We start from the raw sequence: 8,861 nt of genomic DNA, 5'->3' as shown, positions 1-8,861 counted from the left end.
GGCGAATGCGATACGCATCGCGTGGGTGCGTTCGACTATCCTCGAAGCGGTACACGATATGGGACGACTTCGATCCGATCTGTCACTCCTCGATCATCGATGAGGAACAGTCGAGACTATTTTCGCGTTGACTTTCACGTCGCGTTTCACTTCCTCCTCAAGTTGTACTCATTTATAAAATTAACCTTCACTTTAACAATTCCGAACGAAGCCAAAACCGAATCCAGACGCTGATATTATAATACCTTTCTAAATCTGTATAAATCTCGAATATTTAAAAAAAAAAACATTCATCCCAGCTACCGGTCTTTACCGGGATAGCAAATACAAAAGAGATCCGCAGCCTCTGAAAAAGGCTTCATGCCAAAGGATTACGCGTTTTGAAAAAAAGAAACGATCGTTGATTTACAACGGTACTCCTCGCTCGCAAATCCTCCAGCGGCCCAAAAGGAGAAACCGCTTTACTATATTTAATCCGCCGACAAATGTCAAGGAGACGTGGCGGCGCGACTCGCCGTGGCAGCGTTCGAAAGAGAATTTGCGCAAAGCTCGTTTCTCGTCCTGGGTGTCAGGAAGCGAGTCGTACGAATACGACGTGTTTCTCAAAGAACCGATTCTGACGATAATACGTCCGAGTCGAAGCCGGTAGCTAGCCACGGTGAGCCCCGTAACTCCCACAAGTCCGTATAAGCGTTACGTCGGGGTTTCGCACAGGCGCGGCGGTGGTTCTGGACGAGCCCACACGGGGCCACGGACTAAGAAGAGGATAAATTTCTAAGCGAGCGGCGTGCTGCATCACCATATAGGAGAATAATGTGACATTTTTTCCCACGCGGGGCCACGCTCACTGAACGAGGAAGAAGGTAACCGGTGGCCATATAGATATTCCGTACATGGCGGCTGCACCGCGCCGCCTCTTTAAGACGGTTGCGCGAGCCACGGCCTCTGTCCGCGGCGCGAAACCGCTCCGTGTAAACTGCTCGTAACTTATCTAGCGTTACGTTTACACGAGCGGCAACCACGACCACAATCCCTGCCAGCCAACTCTGGATTTGTCGATGTGATAATAGAAAGTGTCGAGCCGGAGAACTTCCTGTACGGATGCACGATTACGACGGTCATTAGTTGCTCTCGATCGCTGTTTTTGGACCGTGTTCCCGGCCAAAACGGGCCTCGCTCGATGTAACTCGCAGAATGGGTTGTTGAAGGGCTACTGGCTGTTCTTCGGTATTCTCAAGTGATAGAAGACGCTTATTGTAAAATGTAAAAAATCTGCATCCATTTCTCGTGTAATATAAAATGAAAAAATAGTAGGAGGAATTATAAATGTTTCATTGATCTTGTAATAAAATGTAACATATTGTATTTCTTAATTCTTATTCGAAATACAATTTACTATTGACGAGGCCGATTTGGGGTTAATTTTATATTCAAACATGCGTGGCATTGAAAGATGAATACTCAGAAAAATGTGACGGATAACAGGTAGAGCGGGAGGTGCAAGTTTCCTTGTTGGTAACGATAAGTGCACGTCTTTGTTCGCGCGATACACCGCGAAATTACACGGTTTATCAAAACTTGATCGACCTCCGCCGGCGTTTTTGCGGTTGATGGGGGCCTCGTTTCTCTTAATAATTGGACAACGCCATTGTTCCCACCTTGGCGAGCATCGGTAGATCGAGAAAAGGTTCTCGATAGCCACTTATTGTGCCGACACGTGTGCATCGATAAGCGACGTGATTAACGATCACCGTGATTTCGACGGAGTTCCCTCGGTAACTCGTTTCTTTTTTCACCATCCTCCTCTGTTCAACTATATTTCTTTCTCTTTTTCATAAAACGATTCCCACCTCCGTCGTCCTATCCTTACCTCGGACAGATATCGCGCGAAAACTCGTGTTAAACGAACGTTTCTTCCCGTTCCCGTCCTCGTATCAATTATCTTGTAAATTCGTAGCGTACACGAAAAGTGGATTTAATAACATTAGCATTTTGCCCTATTATTAAAGCAAGCCAAGTTGCCTTTTATTCCGGCGAGAGAGGTTCATTAAATTGTAAGTTACACCGCGGCGCGACGGGGTGGGGGAGGAAGGGAGGGAATAAAGTCTCATATTTCTTCGGTCTTTTTCACCTTCGTCGGGGCAAAAAGCTGGCTGGTGGGCGTTGAACCGTGCCATTAACTGCAATTTCGCTGATGCGGTCCTTCTTCCGGATCGTTAGCGGAGCCACTTTGGCTGACTTATGTAAACTCCGTGGACGATGCAGATGTGATTTAATGAGAGAAGTGAAAGACCGCGATCGGCATCGTTCTGGCCACGTACGACGCGACGACGTTTTAACGCGCTCGCACGCAGCTACGCGCGCGAGCATGTGCCCGCGGTTTGCGAATTCAACTAGAAGAGCGGCTGGTATCGTTGTGCAACGCGCACTTTTACAGAGTGCACGTGTTGCAACGGATATGAACGCAGACAAATAGATTAATTGTTCCGAATATAGATACCGATGATAATGATTATTAGAATTTTTACGATCATTGTTCTCCGTGCAGTTCTTTCAGTATTAATGATACACGGATATTAATTGTAACTGGAATGTATTGGGTTGGCAACTAAATAATTGCGGAATTTGTTGATAGACTTCTTATTTAAAATCCGCAATCATTTAGTTGCCAACCCAAAAGTAAGAGATTAAAATTTGATCATAATTAGAGTTATACATATACAGGCAATTATTCATTCCTTCTTCCGACCAATTAGTCCAAAATCAATTTTGAATTCATCATTAAAGATTGCACTTCTCAAAGACTACAAATTAGTGTTTTTATATTTACTTATGCAGTGTAAATCACAATTTCCCTTCTATAAAATCATACGACATTTATATTATGAGTTGAACATTCGAAAGGATTGCATGATAAATTCGAAGCTTAACCGAATTTACCGAACACTACCAGCTCTCACATACAAGCGAAACAGTTGAAGAAGAGATGGAAATCAACGGTTCGCGCCGCGTACCTGCTATCGGACCTCCGACGTAGCAACGGCCGTGGCGAAGATTTTGCCGGAGACTGTATCCTTAACGATATGCGATTGTCGCCCCATTAGATGCACCTCTCACAGGCCGCTATATGTATGGATATCTTCGCTCCTCTCTCGGTATAGTGCCGGAGCCTCCATAGCGCTGTTTATCTCTCGACTATGTCTGGCATTGCACTCATAACGAGACGAACCGACCCCGGTTGCCTTTCGAACAATGGTCGCAGGTCTGCGATCATAACTGCGAGAAGGGAGCCGCGACGGAGAAAACGAAAAATTTCGGTTGAATAAGAAGAGTACGGAATCGTTTATTGTAATAGTACGTTCCTCGCGCCTTCGTTTTCCTACAAAAATGGCATAGAAGAATTGATTCTGCCTGTTCTATTCAAGTATTTATGAGAGTTCGACTGAGTTTGACATTACAATATCTGAATCTGTTCAATGAATATCTCTTCGATATTTGAATTCCAAACGTGCATTAAAGTACTTGCATAAGTTGCTTTCCAAAAAAACGTCCCGGAAGCGTGAACCGGGTAGCAGAAACAATTTACTCCTTCCTAAATTATAAATTTCGCTTTTAATTAGGACGTCTGCAGCGCTACACAGATTTACGAACAAAGACATTTAATGCTCGCTTTAATCCCCCCTGTTAATGAACGGCAACCGCGAGAACGGAACAGTTTGCCGGTTTCTTATTGAGTCGCAACTGCAACCGGTACGGAGAACCATTAGAGTACTCCGGCCAATTGAACCACTCTATCCATCCGCAGATTTTATCTGGCTAATTTTAATATCTGAACGACTACCTCCCTTGGCGGCGGGGACCGTGGTGACCCGAGAGAGAAGTGCCGTGCCGTCTGCGAACCGTAACCCGTAACCAATCTCGCGTTAGGAGATAGTAAACCGAGCGTAAGTGTGCAGGTTCTCGCGGTGAATGAACCGATGCATCATGCAAAAATGGGCCGTCCCTCGTAGCGGATAATTGGAGCCAGAAGTAAGTAAGTTATCCCCGCGGTTAACTAACAGCCGTCGCGATGACTCCTACCGGCTGGCGGCGCCTTATCGGCCGCGGGAATCGCGCGATAAAGCGATTCCGAATGCGGTTAGCCGATATTGTTGATAGCAAGTCGAACCAGTACACCTGAACACTCGCTGCGACCAGATCCTGGAGACGATCCTTTAATCCCCGGTTAATGATTTGTGCACAGCATCGTGAATAAGAAGTACCGATGAATCCCTGGGAAATTCTCTAGACCGTGTAAAATCCTTGTTAAAATTATTGCTGTACCGAGCTATATTCACAGATCGAGGATTAAAGAATGATGAAGTCGTAGAAGTTAATTATTCCGAGGTTCTCCTGATATTTTTCTAATCATTAGAATTTAGTGGCGGTATCACCATCCTAAGGTGTGTTAAGAATTCTCATCACAGCAATTACACGCAGCAGCTCCCATGATACGCGACGACGCGACGCGATGCGCGGCTGAGCTCAGGCGTTTTATTGATAAAGTCATTAGTACGTCGAACGACAGTCGCTGATCGAGCGTGCACGCTAATTATCCGACGTGTACGAGGTAATTCGAGCCCCATCGTTGCCCGTGACGTATAATAATCCAGGCACGCACGGTATGACCGATAAAGCGGAAAGCACCTACCCACTCTATTACGCGGTTCTCGGACATAGTTATGCCCAGAATTGCCTCGTTGCAGCCTTGCGCGCTTGCCTCTTACTGATGCACTTCCCCGATCCGACTGCAATTACTTGACCAGCCTCCACACTCTACGGCGCATTATACATAGATAATGCTTAGGTACGCGTACACGCGTGTACGCTCCGGGAAGCAGCGTGAGAACTCGCGTCTTTTCCCTATCCAAACCGAATATTCCGTAACAAGCGTCCGATTTTCCAAACGAAAAACGAATCTGCCACGGAGATGCGACTGTGACACGGTCGTTAAGATCGGTGCCCGTGCCTCGCTGCCAATGATTTACCGTACTGTCGTTGGCCGCCTATAAAACGGTCATAATGTTTTATCATCCCGTGGTCCGAAGCACGGAAACGGGCCCCGGACTGCCTCACGATTCTCGCACCACGAGGAGCATATAACGAATAATGAAATCTTACTTTCTTACTGAAAGTCCCGCACTAGTGTGCTTTACAGGCTCAAGCGATTGTATATCGTCGAGCGTTAATTAGCTGACTGCTCGGCCTGCTGCCTTCGACAGTGTCGCCAGGCAAATACTTTCAAGTCGATGTGCTAAGGTAAATGTATGCCAATAAAGTACTGGGTGTATTCAAGCGTAGAAGAGTGGATTAAATTATTCGATGCTTTTTTTTATTGAATGTCACGGGCAATTTAATTGAAGTATCACACTTCTAATTTTTCCGTGAATTTTATACAAGCTACAGAAATTAATTATTCACTTGTGAAGGGAAAATAATTTATTCAACCGTCTACGCCCGTATTTTATGTTAATTCTTGTTAACGATAATAAATAATTACAAATATTAATTTTAAATATATGGTATTTAAATGTCTAATTGAATTATAAAATCGACAATTACGAATATAATATAAAACGAAACTAATTCTTCAATCATTCATAGTAATCTGAATCATCCAATTACATAATAGCAAGGAGCAGTTGATAAAGAAATTGATAGTGCCCGAAGAAATAAATGTATACATATATTTAGAAACGTTTACATAGTTTATAGGACAATTCTTTTTGGGATCAAGTAGACATTGAAGGATTGGGAACACGAGGTTGATGTTTTCACGGCAGAAAAGACCTCGGGTACACGATGTTCCCTTCAACGGGACGTCCTTCGAAGCCCGAAAATTCCGTCCCACTTGTCCCCGATAGCAGCCGCATTTATATTTGCTGACCGGTACGGTGTGCACCGGCTGGCCGCCGAGCTGCAACAACTTTCGCCCTTGGGCGATTCTCGTTGCTCTTATTTAAACAACATACCTAACTCGCTCGCCTCTCTTACTCGCGACTCCCCCGCCCCCCACCACAGCGATCCGGGAGTACCAGACATCCTTTCTCAGGAGCGTAGCAATCCTTTCAGATTTCAAAACTTCAAAAATTTATCGGACAATTACATATTCTATCTATCTAATTCGACAGAAGTTGAGATAAATATAATACGAGACCATTTTTACATAATGTCAGAATAGTTTATACAATTATGCTATGAGATTCTTAATACAAGTTTTTCTGAGATATTGTAATTTTTTTCTTAAAAATCTGGAAAATCGACATTAAACTCTCATACATAGTTTCTGATATGATCGATTAAGGAGAACTAACGACGCGACGATTCAAAAATCCACAACACGATTGCAAGCAAGTTCCAAGAGATCTTCGTATAGACGCGAGGGACAGAAACGGTCGATCAAAGTCCGCGCGCGACAAACGAAATACGTCATCTGAGGGCTCCGCGGGATCTAAACACGTCGCTGGTATCGCGAGTTGTGGTATCCCAAGCTGGAAAGAGCCGTAGCCAGGGCTTCTTAGCCCGGTCCAGCAGGTACCTCCGTGGCCGTGGCACTGATCGTCCGGCGATACCGGCGTAATTTAAAATCATCGGGGCACGAGACAAAACAGGCAGCCGGTGAACAAGTGTGTGCCTTGCCCCGCGGAATCTTGATTATACATTCCACGGATGACGGCCATGGGGACCCCGTGTTTCGCATCCCTCTACTCTTCCCTCTTCTTTCGGCTCGGAGATGGTCGCGCGCGACCCACGATGATAATCGATCGCAATGGACGTTCTTTAAGCTGTCTCCTTTGATCTACGACGGTGAATGTTCGCACCTAAAGGGTTAGTCGCGAGACGAAATATTTCCAGTAAGTTTCAGAATTCTTCTCGCTAAAACTGTTCTCGTGGCCACGAACTCGTGTTTATCAAGAATCTAAATGCTATACTTTCGGAATTAGTTTTATTTTCAAGAATCATTATTGACAATATCACAAATAATCGATATCCTTGAACACGTCATTGGCATTCATCTTTCACAGATTTTGTCAGGAGAATTTAATGTAAGAATCCGAAGGAGAATGTCTCGTAAAGGAATGCGTTTAGCACGGCCTTGCATCAGCGGACGTGCAAAATAGTCCTCTTCCTTTTGTAAAACGCTCGGCCAAAAGGTGAACAAGCGTAAGTATACGTATAGCGTACACGCGGTGTTTCGCAAAAAATATATTTGCCGAATGAATTCATACAAGATGGTGAGCCTTTTAGCAAGAGTTTTTAGCGTCATCGAAAATCTCCCCGTACTAACTCGGTTCTTTCTCTTTTTGCGCGCGATACGTAAATGCTTGCGTTTCATCGTTCATGCATTGGCTGGAATTACGTTCATGCCGCAATGCTTCAAGAGTCGCCGCTGAGCCACGCCAACCAGGGCCAGACCAGATTAAATGGCGTGCGCAACGGTTAGGTTCGAGGAACAAGATCCAGTCGGTGCGCTGTAGCAGCGATTAACGACTGCACGTGGCTCGTGGACATCCCTCATCATTCTAATTACCTGCCAGCGTGTGGCCTAGGATTATTCGTATTAGCATGTGCTGATTGCCGTCGCTGAGGAAGTGCCATGCCGCTTCGAACCGCTCACGGTCGATGCACGATCCGAAGAGAGAGGTGAAAAGAAGCGTTTGATTTATCGCCAGGGACAGCTTGGTGGAGCGTCCCGCCCGAGGAGACGCAAAGCGGCTAATTAGAATTCGAATGAAATATCAAATAGAGGAGGATTTCCTTGCTACAGAACGGAAATTGCAAAAACTTATGGAAAGGAGTGCTCCATTCGAGTGATGCATAATGAAAATTGATCGATCTATGAATTTACGAATAAGTAAATCAAATATAGTTACAAATCATAGAATAATCTATTTAAATATTTAAGAATTTGCAGTTTTCTATTGATTTCATTTTTACTTGCCATTCGTTATTGTTTTTTCCTGGAAAAACAGTGAACAGAATATTAGCTAAAAATTAAGATTCTTATTCGCGATTGTCGAGGACACATCTCATACGCAATCATCTTTGCACAGGCACAATCGCGCCGATTCGGTATGACATTAATGCCGGCCGCAGATAAATAATGACCACTATTAGGCAATCTCGTTGGAGCGCAAAGACTGATACATCTTCAGCTTTGTGCCACGCTGCTCGGCACTCGGGGCTGCTGAAAGGAGTCGTCGGCGATTTGTCTGCGGCGACGCGATTCACGCTCGGCCACGAGGCAAGGTCGTAAGCACGATTTTTCAATCGTCGGGAATTCTGGGTGAATCGGGACGTCTCGGTCTCGCGAGGGAACGGTCTCGAACGATTCGAACGGGTCGTGCAACCCTTTCGTTGCCTTGATCGTTGATGGGACCGCAAGGTCCCAGAGGTTGCGACGACGCCTGCGGGCTCCGAGAGTCGGGAGAGGTATACGCACGATCAAAGAGCCCCATCGCCCAATCGCCAGAACTCGACGATCGACCGATGCCCACCCGCCGCAGGCTAATGAGAAAACATCGATATTTTCGCTAACCTGTAAACGATCCGTGCCGCGGCGAATTCCGGATACTACGGGATTTTTAACAGTACCGATTTATCGCAATTAATATAATCATTCAAAAACCTAATGTACTGTCAAACACCTAAAACATTGCGTAAGAATGTAAATTCAAATATGCATTTTGAATAAAAAGATTATTATTTCTCATTATTCATCACAAAACCTTCACCTTTCGAAATTTAATATAATCTTTATTATCATTTGTCTCATAATTAAAAATTAATAAATCATCGAGGACTCTGTAGACCAATGCAGA

This window comes from Ceratina calcarata, unplaced genomic scaffold (genome assembly GCF_001652005.2).
Source record: "Ceratina calcarata isolate Rehan_Ccalc_2016 unplaced genomic scaffold, ASM165200v1 scaffold124, whole genome shotgun sequence".
Taxonomy (NCBI): domain Eukaryota; kingdom Metazoa; phylum Arthropoda; class Insecta; order Hymenoptera; family Apidae; genus Ceratina; species Ceratina calcarata.
Note: the sequence above shows the minus strand (reverse complement) of the source record.